Source organism: Panthera pardus, unplaced genomic scaffold (genome assembly GCF_024362965.1).
Source record: "Panthera pardus isolate Hobbes unplaced genomic scaffold, ASM2436296v1 HiC_scaffold_24, whole genome shotgun sequence".
NCBI lineage: Eukaryota > Metazoa > Chordata > Mammalia > Carnivora > Felidae > Panthera > Panthera pardus.
The window spans coordinates 88,941,115-88,959,969 of record NW_026526810.1 but is presented as its reverse complement, the minus strand read 5'-3'; the positions used below and the strand labels follow the sequence as shown (position 1 = coordinate 88,959,969).

The following is an 18,855-nucleotide window of genomic DNA, read 5'->3' as shown; positions in this document are numbered from 1 at the left end:
TGGAGTATCAGGAGATTAGGAGTCATACAGTACACATTTTTGAAAGTTTGAAGGACAAACACAGGTGTAAATAAAAATCAGAGAGGTAAAAGAAGCAGGAAAAAAAGTGGCCTTCTGAGGGACAAATAATTTAACCCAGGTCCGGGTGGAGCATATCATCAGACAAAGCATCATTGACACACATATTCCCACTTAAATATTGATTTTCCTTTTTTTTAATGTTTATTTATTCTTTGAGAGAAAAGAGAGCACGAGCAGGGGAGGGCCACAGAGAGGGAGACACAGAATCTGAAGCAGGCTCCAGGCTCTGAGCTGTCAGCACAGAGCCCGACGCGGGGCTCGAACTCACAGACTGCGAGATCATGACCTGAGCAGAAGTTGGATGCTTAACCAACTGAGCCACCCAGGTGTCCCTGTTGATTTTCCTTTTTAGAGAAATATATTCTGTCATACAATACTTGCAGAATTTTTGCCACTTCAGTATGATTATTTTTCTGTTGGTATGAGTACATTAAAAAATACACAATTGGGAGCTGAGAGCTTCAAGTAAAGATCAGAATTGTACACAGCAAAACAATAAGAACCAAAAAACACACAAAGAGTCTAGGTTTTGAAAAGCTCAGAAAAACTGGAAAAGTAATCTTCTCATCTGATCTACTCCCAATGTAGGAAAAACGGAAAATTAGATCTTGCAAGTGTGTCAGTAAAATGTAGCCCTACTTAAAAGGTGTCCCTCTAGACAATCCAATGACATGAGGACAAATGCTGAGATGCAGTTTTCAAGCCATTAATCCAAGTTCTAAAAAAGAACTTCAATACAAAAGCGTAGATGAATAAATGAAATATAAACTACTGCTTTTCCCTCTAGAATTTTGCAATGAGAAAGACACTTTTCAAAGACGTTATCACCAGGGTGCATGAGCAGTATGTTGTAGCAGGGCGCACAGATGAATCCACAGGGCCTGTCTTTCACTGACAAATAATCATAGCAGCAAGATTATTCTAATTACAAGCAGCCAAGTAGGTTTCCAGTGTCCGAGAAATAATGGAATCACTGCCTCTTCCAGGGGCTAACTCATCAGTCCCCTCTGTGAGAATTCAGAAACAAAACAAAACTTTCCTTCCTTGGGGCAGGTTTAGCCCAGCGTTTTTGTGTTCCTCTTACACTCTGGCTCCTGATCATGATGAAGTATTTCCATTGCTGACTTCAGGGGGGATGTACACAAAGGTTTTGTTTAACTGACAAATGTGTTGTATCTAATTCTTAAGTGACTTGTAAGAGACAAGCACTTACCTAGAAATGACTTTTATTTAAGGCCTACTGCTAATGCTATTTGAGAAAATGGCAAATTCATTTCTAAGCCAAATGGAGAAGCCAAAACCTGTTTATTTTTATTATTGTTTTTGAATTGACATTGAAAAGTGAAATATAATGTCCAGTTAATTAATAGGGCCAGAATATACTAATGTGGTCAAACAATAATTATTTTTAGTTGTTGTTCTACTACACATTTGATGAGAAACTTAAAAATTAACTATGCCTGTGAGAATTTAGAAAAGCAAAAAAAATGACAAGAACACATCGCTTTAAACATGTTTCTAGCTATCTTCAGTAAGGTACCTTCTCCACACATGAAGGCATTATTTATATATTTACTTAGTGATGAAGTGAAAGTAGAGAGAGAAAATATAAATTCTATTTGCCAGTTCATTTAAAACCCAGTCAAGGGGCGCCTGGGTGGCTTAGTTGGTTGAGTGGCTGACTTCGGCTCAGGTCATGATCTCACAGTCTGTGAGTTCGAGCCCCGCATCCAGCTCTGTGCTGACAGTTCAGAACCTGGAGCCTGCTTCTGTTTCTGTGTCTCCCTCTCTCTGCCCCTCCCCCATTCTCACTCTGTCTCTCTCTCTCTGCCTTTCGAAAATGAAGAAATGTTAAAAAAAAAATTAAAACCCAGTCAAGACAGAGAATCCTAAAGTAATAAGTACATAAAGGTATATAATGTAAACTTTTATTTTAACCTAAAAATCGAATGTATATTTATTGTATGTAATAATTACATAATATATAGTATATGTAACATAAAATAGGATAAAACAATTTAAAATTTTTTAAACTTATTTTTGAGATAGAGAGCAAGCTAGGGAAAGGGAGAGAGAAGTCCCAATCAGGCTCTCACTGTCAGTACAGAGCCTGATGTGGTGCTCAAACCCACCAACTGTGAGATCGTGACCTGAGTTGAAACTGAGAGCTGGATGCTTAACCAACTGAGACACACAGGCACCCCAGAATAAAACAACTAAGACAAATTGTACTTTGTTTTTAAATTTAAAAAAATGTTTTTAAATATTTATTCATTTTTCGGAGACAGAGAGAGACAGAGCACAGCAGGGGTGGGGCAGAGAGAGAGAGGGAGACATAGAATCCAAAGCAGGCTCCAGCAGGATCTGAATTGTCAGCACAGAGCCCGATGCTGGATTCAAACCCACTAACCATGAGATCATGACCTGAGCTGGTCAGATGTTCAACTGACTGAGCCACCCAGGCACCCCTTTTTAAATGTTTTTTAATGTTTATTTATTTTTGAGGGAGGAGGGGCAGGGAGACAGGGAAACACAGAATCTGAAGCAGGCTCCAGGCTCTGAGCTGTCAGCACAGAGCCTGATGTGGGGCTTGAACCCACGAACTGGGGGATCATGACCTGAGCTGAAGTCGGTTGCTCAACCAGCTGAGCCACCCAGGCGCCCCGCAACAAACTGTACTTTCTGAGTATTATAGGAAATATATTTGCTCTACTATGGGCAGTACCTTTTTAGAGTTTAGTTAGTATTTACAATCAGTTTTAATAAATCTTAGTCACCCATTAGTATAATTATCTACTGTGGACTGAATGTTTTCATCTCCCCAAATTCCTATGTTTAAATCCTAACCCCCTATATAATTGTAATAGGACGTGGGGGCTATGGGAGGGAATTAGGTCATGATGTAGAACCTCCATGAATGGGATTAGTGTCCTTATAAGAGGGTGATGTGACTAACGCTAGCACATACTCTCTCTCACTTTTTGATGAGAAGGTACAATGATACCAGGGCTGTCTACAAACCAGGCAGAATGTACTCACCTGATACCAGATCTGCCAGAGCCCTGATCTTGGACTTCCCAGTCCACAGAACTGTGAGAAATAAATTTTTGTTGTTCAACTCACCCAATCTGTGGTTACTTGTTACAGCAGCCTCAACTAACACAATTACTTATATCAAATTTTTCTTTTTTTCCAAAACACCCAACTAGCCTCTATAAACATAACTTTTTACCAACATTTCAAGTAATGGTACATAATGAAATTTCATCACTAAATTCAAAATACAATCAGCATCATCTATTTAAGAAACACACAGATGAGTCATTTTAATTGTATCATTCAGGTAGTGGAATAAAAGTGGCTACAGGGATGCAAAACAAATCAACAGTAGTCAAAATGACCATGATGAGAAGTGGGATATTCCAGCTACTTAGCTCCAAAGGCAGTTTCTTCTACATAATACACAAAGTTTATTTAGGGAGACTATTTACTTCCAACACACTTCCCCCTTCCTCGTTTGAATTATTCCAAGATCAAAGTTTCTTTGTTGCAGAAGAATGTACACCAGCATTCATAGAAAACCTAAAAATGTGGATATCTTACCAACTATGCTAAGTAAGGCAGGTACAATTCATGCAAAGAGGAGCGTTCTTGTTGTCTTTTTATTGTTCTTGTTGCTCTGTTTTGTTTTCCTCTCTTGATAGTTCTCAGATATGTTACTGGAAATATTACCAGCTTGTGTATTCAGTTGGAAAACCACCTTGGTTCTAACGATATTTATCTGTTTTATATCACTAAAAAATGTTTATCTTTCTTACTTGACTTGTAGAACAACTTTTGAAAAGAGATCCCATGATTTGGGAGGGAATTTTTTTTCTTTATAACTTTTTTTTTTTTTAAAGTAAGTTGACAGCAAAGAAAAGGAGATGGTTAAACACAGTATAAATGTAAAGCATCAGACATACACATTGAAATCAACAGTAAAATACTGAGTTTGTTGGCACTTGGAATTTCTCTCTGCAATGAAGGACTTTTATCCAAATGCCAATATTGTAAATTTACCTCAATCTCATAATTATATGCTTAGAATACTACATTATGTATTTTGGTGAAGGAGTACTTTGAATCTAATTGCGCTCTAAAATTTTATAATTTATTCTATATGTAGGCCTGTCAATTGCATCTATGTATAGATAATCATAGCCATAAATTGACTCTTCTGTGCTTTTCACATTTGACAGAGATTTTAATGATAGGCAAAAACCAAGTATATAATTACTTGCTCTGTTCATGCCCCATTAAATGAAAAGGGTTCTAAATTTTCCATTGGGTAATAGTAGTGAGAAGGTAGATTCTTCCCACCCAGACTTCCTACATTAAAAAAAAAGTGGGGGGGGGGGGGGGAGAAAAGAATAACTAAGGCATTCAGTATTTAACTCTCTATATTAACAAATCTAGTCTACTAAAAATATTTTCTTCTGGGGTGTTCTAGATGAATAATTTTTTCTTCTAAAAAATAAAAAATGCATTCTATTATTTTTTAAATTCTAAATATAGTATTTTTCCTCTTGATTCAATGAAGTTTTCTTTCTTTTTGGGGTGTGTGTGTAATATTTTAGGAAAATCTAATGACTTTCTCAAACTTCTAAAAGGCCCTTTTTCCAGTGAGGTCTAGGAAAAAAAATGAAAAGCAGAAATAATTATTTTGAAAGTCTAATATATGGTTACTATAACAGACACAATAACTATTAAAGAAATAGGCTTATTGCAATGACTTCTTTTCACACTTAGAAAAATATATTTTAGGGGCACCTGGGTGGCTCAACTGGTTAAGGATCTGACTTTGGCTCAGGTCTTGATCTCATAGCATGAGTTCCAGCCCCTCGTTGGGCTCTGTGCTGACAGCTCAGAGCCTGGAGCCTGCTTTGGATTCTGTGTCTCCCTCTCTCTCTGCCCCTTCCCCACTTGCGAGCTCTCTCTCTCTCTCTCAAAAATAAATAAACATTAAAAAAATTTTAAGAAAAATATATTTTAAAAATCATGTTTACCTCATTCTATAAACTCATTTTATAAATGAGAAATCTCAAAATCCCATTTAGCTCTGATGGAAATGGAGTGAGCAGGGGAACAATCTTTGCCTGTTTTCATTCACATCTGGCAAATGTTTTGCTTTGTAGATCATTAAAATCCACTTTATGAGTTAGAATAAAACACACTAGTTTTAAGAAGAACACTTTTAAATATGTGCTAATGAAAATTATTTTATCTTTTATAGTTTCAAAAGTTTATGACTTCAAAATTAATTTTAAAAGGTATATATGTATATCCAGCCAATTTAGATTATAACGTACATTTGTGTTGATTTGAATTAAGAAACAGATACTGAGGATACATATATATAGGGAAAATTTGTAATTAATACTATTACTTGTTGGGTATTCATCTAGAAATTTCTTTTATTTTCCCTATGATGCATAAGTATAGTTTTAAAGTGTATTCAGTATTATAGAAGTATCTCAGAAATAGTATAAGCACATTCAAAGAAAATTAACCAATAATATTTTGTATTTATGTTCCAACTTAGCTTCCAATGACAGCCACTTCTAATTATTTATCATCAATAAGTACTTGAGACCAGATAAAGCCAACTTTCCTAAATATAGTAATTTTTTTTCACACCTCCAAATTTGGTAAAATGAAATTCCAAACACAAAAGAATGAGGTAGGGGTGTGTGTGTGTGTGTGTGTATCTCACAGTTAATCCTAACTAATGCTAGCTAATTGTTTTGAAATTTCTGTGTCAATAGGATGTAGAGAAGCACATCATAACATCTGTGACACATTGTGATCATTCATTTTAAGTTAACTTGACTGAGTCATGGTGCCCAGATATGTGCTCTGGATGTTTCTTTGAGGGTGTTAAGTAAGTGGACTTTGGATGAGGCCCACATTATGAAGGATGATCTGCTTTATTCAATCAGTTGAGGTCCTGACTAGAACAGAAAACTGAACTTCTCTGAACAAGAGGGAACTCTGATAGCAGATGGTCTTCAGACAAACTGCAACATAGGCTTTCCCTGTCTTTTCAGCCTGAAGGCCTTTGGACTTGAACTATAACATTTGCTCTTCCCTGAGTCTCCAACCTCCTGCAGATTTGGACTTGCCAGCCTCCCTGATCACTGAGCCAATTTTTAAAAGTCAATGTCTCTCTCCCTCTTCCCCAGTTTCTCTCTCTCCCTCCTCAGGGTTAGGGTTAGGGTTGGCCCTTGCAAAGATTTCTTGGATTTGACATGAAAAGCAAAGGCAACAAATGCAAAAATGAACAAGTGGGGCTGCATCCAACTAAAAAGCTTCCATTTAGCAGAAGAAACCCTCTACAATATGAAAAAGTAACCTACCAAAAGGGGCAAAATATTTGCAAACCACATATGTGATAAGGGGTTAATACACAAAATATCTAAAGGACTTCTACACCTCAGTAGAACAAAAACAATTAAAAAATGGGCAGAGGATGTGAATAAACATTTTTCCAAAGATGACATACAAACAACCAACAGCTCCATGAAATGTGTCCAATGTCACTAATCATCAGGGAAATGAAAACCAAAACAATGAGAGCTGACCTCATACCCATTAGATTGCATATTATCAAAAAGACAAGAAAGAACAAGTGTTGGTAAGGATAGACAGAAAAGTGAGCTCTTGTGCGCTGTTTGAGAGAATATAAATTGATATAGCTACTTCAGAAAACAGTATGGAGATTCCTCAAAAGAAAGTTATATATATATATATAACTACCATATGAACTAGCAATTCTACTACTGGGTGTTTATCTGAAAATAAATCACTATCTCGGAAACACCTCTGCACCTCCATGTTTATTGAGCATTATTTACAATAGCCAAGAAATGGAAACAGGCTGTGTTCATCAAAAGATAAGTGAATAAAGAAAATTTAGTGTGGTATATGGATACAATGGAAGATTATCCTGCAAGGTGCCATAACATGGATAGACTTGAGCACATTATGCTAAATAAAATAAGCCAGACAGAGTAAGACAGATACTGTATGTTCTCACATATATGTAGAATCGAAAACAAAACAAAACAGAGCTCATAGATATAGAAAACAGATTGGTGGTTACCAGAGGTGGGGTTGGGTGAAATAGGTGAAGGTAGTCCAAAGGTATAAACTTCCCGTTACACTATAAATTAGTCCTGAGGATGTAATGTAAGCATAATAACTGTAGTTAACAATATTGTGTCATATATTTCAAAGTTACTAGAAGAGTAGATCTTAAAAGTTCTCATTACAAGAGGAAAAAAACAGCTCATAACTATGGTGATGAATATTATACACTTAAAACTAATACAATGTTATATGTCAATTTTATCTGATTTTAAAAAATCATCGTGATAAAATGCTGCATACAGAAGACATTGCTGCAAAAAGCACAAAGGCTTCAGGCTTTGGAACCAGGTAGAACTGAGTTTGAAGTCAGTTTTTGCTGTGGAATTTTGAGAAAGTCACTGAGCCTTAGTTCTTCATCTGTAACATGGTGGTTCTAACATTTGCTGTAATGGACATTCCTGTCTTCCCATATTCTTTTAGACAGTCTTTCTCGCTGTGGGACTTTACATGATATGGGTCACCTTTCTAGAAAGACAGAAATCTCACTTACCCAGCTTTTCTTGCAAGTGACTGTGGGCATGTGACCTGGGCTTTTCCAACAAGATACATTTGTGTGCAACTTTGATTTTGAAAAGAATGACTTGAGGAAAGAAGTTCCCTGAAGAATCACGGTGTGAGGATGGCAAGAAATGTTTGTTTCCAAGGGCAGCACTCGCAGAGTGAATGCCACGCCTGTATCCTCTAGACTGACCTGGGGGTATAATTTGAATTACATGTCAAAATTAAATCCTTGGTCTCCTCAGAGATTCTGTGGGATAATATGATTTAATGAATCCTGCTTGAATTAGCTAGGATGGATTCTCTCACGATGGAGACCTTAACTTGACAGCTATACCATGAATTGTTAAATGTACAAAGTGCTTGAGAGAATACCCATTACATATAGTAGGGTTACAACATTGTGGTATACTCAACCACTTAAGCTTTCTACAATTGAAGATATTCTCCAAAATTTTTTATTCAAGTTTTTGGAAATTTTTCTGTGGGGTATATGGAAAAATTAGCACAGTGTCAGTATTTTAGAATGCAATTATAGTCTGTATCAGTGGATTAAACATACAGGGAGATTTCTTGTAAAATTGGATAACCAATATGTCTAAAAATTATAAAAGCTTTTAGAAAGTATTCAGAGACTGCATATTTTATTCATATTTGTTCTTGTCAAAGACTGCATTTTATACTTTGCCTAGGGAATTTTACAAGACATCTCCTCCCTACAATATGAATGTACCACATCACAAAGAGATCTGGATCCAATATTGAGACATTTTGTTTACCACATACGTTTAAGCAGAAGGAAAAACAGAACTAACAAGGAAAAGAAAAGTTTTCAAACTCAAATCAAGAAGGGAGGGGTTAGGGGAAGGCAGAGAATTATTTTAAGCAACCTGGCTGTCTTAGATATAAGGGAGGATGATTGAAGAAAGTGGCAAATGAGATGGATGGATAAAATGACATATGAAAAAATATTCCACAACCCCTTTCCCCACAAGATTAATTCAGGTCAGCTAAGGAAATTGAATGAACAAATTTGTTCATTGAAGAAGTATTTATTGAACTCCTGTTACTTGCCACCCACTATTTAAACATTAGTGTACAGCTGTGAACAAAGTACCTTTCCATGTGACCCACAGGGAAAAATAAGCTGTTCTTCCTGTATCCTCAGGAGAGTTGATATATGCTCAGATGGAGGGAAGTGAAACAAAATATCAAGGGTATGGTTGGGGGGCGGGGCGGGGAAGGAGGAGGGTGGAGACAGTATTTCCTTGTATGTCTCCCGGTTTTGTTTTGGTTTTCTGCCCTACCACCAGGACTGCTCCTGAGTGGACAGTGCTTTGAAAGAAAGGTAGAAATACCAAATGGCAACTAACTCTCCTCATCTTGTAACTAAAGCACTCAAAATGTCATACCAATCACATTTTATGCTAACAGAATATCCTTCATATGCCGTCTAATGTAGGAAAAAAAAAACATAATTAGAGCAAAAGAGGGATTTCCACAAAACTAGTGTTGCCTTGAAACCGAGTCTCACACTTCTGCACCTTTTAAACAATCAGTGGCGAAAGAATGGTGTTTGTACAATCCACCCAATATTTTCAATACCTATGGGACAAGTCTACTTATCTTGGTGGTGAAGAGATATTTTGTGCTTTAGAACAGAGCCTGTTTTGGGGCGCCTGGGTGGCTCAGTCGGTTAAGCGGCCGACTTCGGCTCAGGTCACGATCTCGCGGTCCGTGAGTTTGAGCCCCGCGTCGGGCTTTGTGCTGACAGCTCAGAGCCTGGAGCCTGTTTCAGATTCTGTGTCTCCCTCTCTCTCTCTGACCCTCCCCTGTTCATGCTCTGTCTCTCTCTCTCAAAAATAAATAAACATTAAAAAAAAAAAAAAAAGAACAGAGCCTGTTTCTCAACACGAACACAGTAATAACTTTTAGTTTCAGCAGTGTCTCTTACTTGTATTGTTTTAATTGAAAATCTTACAGGATATTTGCTAAGAAACCACATTTCTATATTATATATGCACACACTTGAATCAGCATCAACATCACTAGATTCTTGAAAAGTGACTTGATTGAAAACCCCTCTACAGACAATTTGCAGGCCAAAAGAAGACAGAAAATGAGAATACACAAAATTTAAATATCACTAAGTATATATTTAAAAGAGAAAAAAACCCCAAAATTTAAATATCACATATAACATATGCTTACAAAAATAGCAAATACACATACATGAAAAATCCTGCATTGGTAGGTTAACTCTAATAGGCACAAACTAAGAGGCAGCCTCCCTAACTCACAATAAGTCTCAGAGTGACTATTCACTCTCTTCCATTGCTTTGAAGAACCGATTCTCTTTTTTAACAATCCTCCACAAAGGTGTAAAGAATTACACGATATGATGCTTCCTCCTAGGACAGAGTGATTGGTGTAAAAACAGATCATGACCCATTAGGCCAATACTATACATCACATACTTGGCCTCCATGACTGGTCCAGGATGCTGTTTACCAATCTTTTCTAATGTGAAGCAATCACTGTTAAATATATTGCTTTCCAGGCCTTTCTCCTGGAGATTCAGCTCTAGTGAGTCTGGGTAGGGCTTGGCAACAGGTATTTTAACAAGCTTTCTGATGAGGAAATTTAAACATGTCTTGCTCTAAAATGGTGCTTCTAAAACTTTGCCCTGGGGAAATTTAAAACTCCAAATGTCCAGGCCCTCTTTCTATAGACTAGATCACAAACTCTGGCTGTAGGAAACAGGCATCAGTGTGTTTTTTGTTTGTTTGTTTTAATTCTGAATATAAGCAGCATCAGCCTCATTTGAGGGCTCATTAGAAATGTACAATCTCAGACTCTACTTCATATTTACCTAATCTTCGTAATCAGAATTTTCATTTCATCAAAATTCCCAGGTTACTTTTATGCACATAAAGCTTTAGAAGCATGGCTGGGGTGGAATTCTGGTGAAAATAGGGTAAAGGGTTTTCTGAATTGAGCTGGGAAAGAACTTCCTCATTGGTGGGGAAGGGCCAGCAGCAGTCATTTCTACCCTTCTTATAATTTGGTCATGTGAATTGTTGAGTTAAATATGAGTTGAGTTTTACAAACTAAAACGTTCTCAGTAAGCTTCTAAAACCACCTTTATTCAATTAAAAAACGTTCAAGTTTCATAGTAAATTGCTAAGGCTCATTCTATTACCAAATGTGTTTTTTGTTTTTAAAATTCCTTATTTGTTTGAAATTTCATTCACTTCCTTGTGCTTGCATTCTTTAAATTCCTCTCTTTGCAAAACGCTCATGCAAATGTATGGCCATTTTGTATATTATCAAGGTGCTAAAAATATGTTTTCCTGAACCTGCCATAATACATATTCATTGGGAAATTACTTCTCTTTTCACCACCTTCATATACCAGCTCAAGGCAGGTGAGAATAATTATTAGAGTGGGGTGCCTGGGTGGCTCAGTCAGTTGAGCGTCTGACTTTTAATTTCAGCTCAGGTCATGATCCCAGGGTCATGAGTTCAAGCTCTGCATTGGGCTCTGTGCTGACAGTGTGGAGCCTGCCTTGGATTCTCTCTTTTCCTCTCTCTGCCACTCCCCTGCTTGTTCTCTCTCTCTCAAAATAAAGAAACTTTAAAAAATTATTAGAGCATTCCTTTTTCTGTGGCATAAATGGTTTTGTGAATATATGAACAGATTGAATATTTTTAAAATTGGGGGAAAATTGGAAGCCTTAAATGAATCTTTGGAATGGTGATTTAACATTGGTAAACAATATTCAAATAATTTAATTCAAATAGAAACGTTTATTGGAAGAGAGGGGTGGTGCAACCTTTTGGGGGGTGTCTTCTGTGAGCCAAATATATATTAAGACCTAGAAGAAGTTATGACAAAGTCAGCAAGCCCTCTGGCCTTTAGGACAACCACCACAATTTTGCCCACAGCCTAGACTAAAGACAATAAAACATCTACTAGAGTGAATGAGGGAAAGAAAACCTCTTGAGATCTGATTGAGAAATGGAATAATGAAGCAGTGTAGCTTCCACAAGCATTTGTTGTTCTAAATATCCTGATAGGCTCCCAGTTCTTGAGGCAGCAGTATAAACACAGACTACTGACCTGTCTCAGTAATCTTCAGAAAGCCTCAGACAACATTTTTTTTTCTCCAGTCGATCTCCTACCAAACTCCTCACACCTATCAATGAGGACCCATTAGAGTCACCATAACAACTTGTAGAAATATTTAATTTTCTTCCCCCAGAAAGAACTTACTGTCCTGATCATCCAAATACATTTTATACTTTGTGTCTAAAGGACCTGATTTCTGTGAAACAGGATAGGTCACATCAGGTCTTTATATAAGGTCCTTTGAGACTGTTTTCTACAGAGACACAGAGAAAGGGTTTTGGTTTTGTTTTGTTTTCTTTGGAGACAGAAAAAAAATGAAGGTGTTAGCCTTCATACAAGTAGTTCTGCTTATATATGAAGCCACAAGAACCAATGCTTAAGCCTGGAAAACAATCATATCTCATTGTACCTTGTTTTAATTTATTCCTTCCTTTATCTTGTAGATTATTCCTTATCATAAAATAGCCTTATAAAAATATGAAAGTTGCTTACTTTAAGTCAGTATGATACCCATCATAACAAATTCTAGTCTCCTATTCCACTATCTTTTGTACAACTGACTCTTCAAAATAATTATAGATATGTCCTTAATGTTAATAATCACTTTTAACTTAAAACTTCAGGAATTCTATCCTTCAGTGGAAATTTACCAACATTTTACCATATTTTGAGAGTGTACAGGAAGTAATGTCAGAAACATTGTGGGGTAGGAAGAATTCCCTGAAAAACACAATGATTCAAGAATTAATGGACAAGTTTCCTTTGTGAGCAATTAGAAAATTGAAAGGCTCTTATTTCCTGGGAGTATGCAAAACCACACTCACAAAAGCTAGTAGGGAGATTTGGGACACCTTCCTGCCAGAGACCCTTTCCTGGAATGATGATGTATAATCAGGAAGAGACTCCCTAACTTTCAGTTTCACCAAGGGAGGGAGAGATTGGTTCACATGTCTATTGCCCCAACATTTCTGAGGAGGCTTTTAAGAGCTTTGGCTTCTGAGTTGCCATATTTGGAGCTCCTACAGTTCTGGCAAAGACTACCTGCCCAGGGATAAGAAAAGCAACAGTTTGGGATGGTAGGTTCCATTGACCTTGCCCCCTGGCTCAGCACAGAATGAATAGACAAAAGTTGTCTACTTCTCCCTTGGAAGGGAAAGAGTTGGTAGAGGCCTCTAGAATCTCATGCTGGGCTGATTGGTAAGAATATTCTCCTTTATGAGACCAGTCCATGAAGGCACTGGGGGGCTGAATGGATTAAAAAAAAAAAGACCTAACTCTACCATCTATAAGAACTCTAGACTTAAGAAAATGGGCTGAAATTGAAGAGATGGAAAAAAAAATACTCCATACAAATGGTAAGCAAAAGAGAACAGCAGCAGCTATACTCACATCACATATCAGACAAAACAGACTTCAGATCAAAACTGTCACCAGAGACCCAAAGGACATTATATAATGATAAAAGAGTCAATTTATCAGGAAGATATAACAATTATAAACCTATATGCACCCAATATGAGAGCACCTAAATATATAAGGCAAACATTGACAGCAATTAAGGAAGAAATAGATAGCAATGAAATAATAAAATTTCAATAACCTCCTTCAATAACGGACAGAAAATCCAGAGAGATTATCAATAAGGAAAAAGAGGGCTTAAATAATACTGTAGACCAAATAGACCTAACAGACAAATATAGAACAGTTCATCCCGTAAGAACAGAATCCATTCTATTCAAGCACACACAGCTCTTTCTCCAGGGTAGATCACAAGTTAGGTCAAAGAAACAAGTTTAAAATGTTTAAGAAAACTGAAATGATACCATGTATTTGTTCTGACTATATGGAATTAAACTAGAAATCAAAAAAGGAATGAAAATTAAATATACAAATACAAATAAAATATACAAATAAAAAATAAAATATACACACTCTGGAGTGACTGTTGGGTCAAAGAGAAAATCAAAAAGGAAATGGCAAAGTGCCTTAAGAAACATGAAAAAAAAACAAAGCTTACCAAAACTTATGGTATACAGTAAAAGCAGTACTAAGGATAAATTTCATAGTGATAAAGACCTACACTAAAGAAGAAGATCTCAAACAGCATTATACCTCAAGGAACTGGAAAAACAAACTAAACTCAAAATTATCAGAAGGAAGGAAATAAGGATTAGAGCAAAAATAAATGAAAAGAAACCTTCCAAAAAGGAAAAAAAAATGGATTGAGTTGTTTTTTTTCAAAATATAAACAAAATTGACCAACTCTCAAAAAGACTAGGTAAAAAAGAAGGAATTAAAATAAATCAGAAGTGAAAATATAGACATTATAAATGATGCTACAGAAATAAAAGAGTCATAAGAGACTGCTATGAACAATTATATGCCAAAAAATCTGAATAACCTAAGTGAAATGGATAAATTCCTAGAAACACAAAACCTACCAATTTTAAATTGTGAAGAAATGGAGTCTGAACAGACACACAACTAGTATGGAGATTAAATAAGTAATGAAAAATCACCCAGCAACAACAACAACAACAAAAATCAAGGACCAAATGACTTCACTGGTGAATTTTACCAAACATTTAAAGAATTAATGTTAATCCTTCTCAAACTTGTCCAAATATTCAAAAAAGGGGGAATGATCTCAACTTATTTTATAAGGCTAGCATTATCCTGATACCCAAGCTAGAAAAGGACTCAATAGGAAAACTACAAGCCAATATCCCTGATGAATTCTCAAAAAAAAAAAAAAAAAAAGCCACAAAGGCAAACCAAATTTAGCAGGTTTTTAAAAAGGATCATGTGCCATGCTCAAGTGGGATTTATATTTGGAATTTGGAATTCAAGGATGGTTTCACACAGACAAATCAATATGCTGTATTACAACAGAATAAAAGAAAAAAATCATATGATCATGTTAATTGACACAGAGGAAGCATTTGCCAAAATTCAACATCCGTTCATGATAAAAACTCTTAACAAATTAGGTACAGAAAGAATGTACCTCAACATATGACAAGCCCACAGCTATTATACACAATGGTGAAAAGTTGAAAGCTTTTTCCCTAAGATCAGGAATATGACAAAGGTAATCACTACTCTTGCCATTTCTATTCAACGTAGTATTGGAAGTCCTAGCTAGAGCAATCAGCAAGAAAAATAAATTAAAAATAAAATCAGAATTAGAAAGAAAGAAGTACAATGTTCTGTATTTGCAAATGACATGATTTTATAAATAGAAAATTATAAAAACTTCACCAAAACACATTAGATCTAATCAACAAATTCATTAAAGTTGCACGACACAAAATTAACATACATAATCAGTAGTGTTTTGATACACCAACAAATTATATGAAAAAGAAAAAAAAAAGATCCCATTTACAATAGCGTCAAAAACAACAAAATACCTAAAAACAAACTTAACCAAAAAGGTGAAAGATATTTACTCTGAAAACTATGATACACTGATGAAAGAAATCAAATGGTAACCCATGTTCATGAATTGGACAAATTAATATTGTTAAAATGTCAATATTACCAAAGCCATTTATAGATTCAATGCAACCCGTATCAAGATTCCAATGGAATTCATAGAACTAGAAAAAAACAAATCCTAAAATGTATATGGAACCACAAAAGACCTTGAATAGCCAAAACAATCCTGAGAAAGAGCAGAGCAGGAGTCATTACACTTCTTGATATTTAAGTTATACTATAAAGTATATAGTATACTATAAAAAATCAAAATAATATGGTTGTAGTTTAACAACAAAGAGATCAAACAGAACTGAGAGCCCAGAAATAAACCAAAGATATATATATCAACTAATATTTGACGAGGGAACAGTCAATGGAGAAAAGACAGTTTCTTTAATAAATGGTGCTGGGAAAATTGGATATTACATGTAAAAGAATGAAACTAGGCCCCTATCTTACACCACTCACAAAAATTAACTCAAAATGCACTAATGACTTAAATGTAAAACTTGAAACCATGAAACTCCTAGAAGAAAACAGGAAAAATGTTGGTTGACATGAATATTGACAAATGGCTTTTTGAATATGACATCTAAAGCACAAGAAACATAAAACATAAACAAGTAGGACTACACCAAACAGAAGAGCTTTTGCACAGCAAACTATCAACAAAGTAAAAAGGACAACCTATGAATAATAAAAAAAAAAAAGACAACTTATGGATACAAGATGTATGATTATCTCAACAGTTGCAGAAAAAGCATTTGACAAAGTGCAACATGCATTCTTAATAAAAACTCCCAACAAAGTAGGTTTAGAGGGAATATACCTCCACATAATAAAGGCCACCTATGCAAAACTCACAGCTAACATCATCCTCAATGGGAAAAGACTGAAAAGTTATCCTCCAAGATCAGGAACAAGACAAGAATGTCCACTCCCACTACTATCATTCAAAATATTGCCGGTAGTCTTAGCTGCAGCAATCAGATAAGAAAAGGAAATAAAAGGCATTCAAATTAGTAAGCAGTAAAGGTTTAAGTGTTTGCAGATGACATGATACTACATATAGAAAACTCTCAAGACTCCACCAATAATACTATAAGAATTGATAAGTGAATTCAGTAAAGTCATAGAGTACAAAATTAACAGATAGAAATCTGTTGCGTTTCTATACACTAATAAATGATCCACTAATTCCACTACTGGGTTTTTACCCAAAGAAAATGAAAAACGCTATTATTTTTTATCTAAGAGAGAGAGCAAGTGAGCAGTGGGGGAGAGGAGCAGAGGGAAAGAGAGAGAATCTTAAGTAGGCTTCAATTTCAACATAGAGCCTGATGTGGGGCTCGATCCTGTAATCCTGGGATCATGACCTGAACTGAAATCAAGATTTGAACACTCAACTGACTGAGTCACCGAGGTGCCCCTGAAAAATACTAATTTGAAAAATATACACACCCTGATTATTTCGACATTATTTACAATAGCCAAGCTACGGAAGCAACCCAAATGTCCATCCATAGGTGAATAAATAAAGATGTGGTGTATATACATACAATGGAATATTACTAAGCCATAAAAGAGAATAAGATCTTGCCATTTGAAACACCATGGGTAGGCCTAGAGGGCATAGTGCTAAGTGAAATAAGTCAGAAAAAAACATACCATATGATTTCACTCATATGTAGACAATTAAGAAAGAAATGAATAAACAAAGGGAAAAAAAGACAAAAAACAAACTCATATACAGGAAACTGGTAGTTGCAAAAAGGGGGGGGAAGAGAAGGGTGAAATAAAAAGGATTAAGAGTACAGCTAGGGGAATCCTGGGAAGATGGCGGCGTAGGAGGACCCTGGGCTCAAGCGCATCCTGCTGATCACTTAGATTAGATCACCTACACCTGCCTAAATAACCCAGAAAACCGCCAGACGACTAGGAGAATGGAGTCTCTGGGGCCAAGAGCAGATGAGAGGCCATTGGAAGAGGGTAGGAAGGGCAGCGAGGCGGTGCACGCTACACAGACTGGCGGGAGGGAGCCAGGGCAGAGGGGCGGCCCACCGGCCAAGCATAGCCCCGGAGTCTGGCTTGCAAAAGCTGAGGGGCCAGATGGAGTGTGTTTGCAGTGAGCGGGACTTGACATCTGGAAGGTTATAAGCTAACAGCTCTGCTTGGAGAACGGGAGGGCTGGAGGACAACGGGAGGGAGAGTTGTTGAGCCCTGGACGACAGAGCTCAGCTTGGCTGGGAACAAACGTGCTCGCCAGTGCCATCTCCCTCGCCCACCCCCCAGCCAAAATCCCAAAGGGAACCGGTTCTTGCCAGGGAACTTTTTTGCACCGCGCAAACACCCAACGCTGTGCATCTGTGGATCCCTCCCTCGGTGGGTCTGACTCCCTCCTGGTGCCGCAAGGCCCCTCCCGAAGAGGATCTCCGAAGGAAAAGCGAGCCTGAGCCTGCCCCTTCCGCCCCTGTGCACCTTGCCAATCCACCCCAGCTAATACGCCAGATCCCCAGCACCACAAGCCTGGCAGTGTGCAAGTAGCCCAGATGGGCCATGCCACCCCAGTGAATCCCACCCTCAGGAGAGGGGAAGAGAAGGCACACACCAGTCTGACTTTGGCCCCAGCGGTGGGCTGGGAGCAGACATCAGGTCTGACTGCGGCCCGTCCACCAACGCAGGTTTTTCAAGACAGCACAGGGGAAGTGCCCTGCAGTTCTGCACCATTCCAGGGACTATCCAAAATGACGAAATGGAAGAATTCCCCTCAAAAGAATCTCCAGGAAATAACAACAGCTAACAAACTGATCAAAAAGGATTTAAACAATATAACAGAAAGTGAATTCAGAATAATAGTCATAAAATTAATCGCTGGGCTTGAAAACAGTATAAAGGACAGAAGAGAATCTCTTGCTACAGAGATCAGGGGACTAAGGAACAGCCAGGAGGAGCTAAAAAAATGCTATCAATGAGCTGCAAAATAAAATGGAGACAACCGTGGCTCGGATTGAAGAGGCAGAGGAGAGAATAGGTGAAGAACTAGAAGATAAAATTATGGAAAAAGAAGCTGAGAAAAAGATTAAAAAATCCAGGAGTATGAGGGGAAAATTAGAGAACTAAGTGATGCACTAAAGAGAAATAATCTATGCATAATTGGTATTCCAGAGGAGGAAGAGAGAAGGAAAGGTGCTGAAGGTGTACTTGAAGAAATAATAGCTGAGAACTTCCCAGATCTGGGGAAGGAAAAAGGCATTGAAATCCAAGAGGCACAGAGAACTCCCTTCAGACGTAACTTGAATCGATCTTCTGCACGACCTATCATAGTAAAACTGGCAAAATACAAGGAAAGAGAAAAAATTCTGAAAGCAGCGAGGGATAAACGTGCCCTAACATATAAAGGGAGACCGATAAGACTTGTGACGGATCTCTCTACTGAAACTTGGCAGCCCAGAAAGGAATGGCAGGAGATC

At 37.1% G+C, this 18,855-nt stretch overlaps 1 long non-coding RNA gene across 1 annotated transcript in view; it reads right to left on the bottom strand.

Moving 5' to 3' along the window:
- Positions 1 to 18,855, bottom strand: part of LOC109268524 (uncharacterized) — a 126,635-nt gene that overhangs the window by 51,777 nt on the left and 56,003 nt on the right. Inside the window, exon 2 of the long non-coding RNA XR_002080691.2 lies at positions 3,121 to 3,171. This is a non-coding gene — a long non-coding RNA (uncharacterized LOC109268524). The remainder of the gene's footprint in view (positions 1 to 3,120; positions 3,172 to 18,855) is intronic.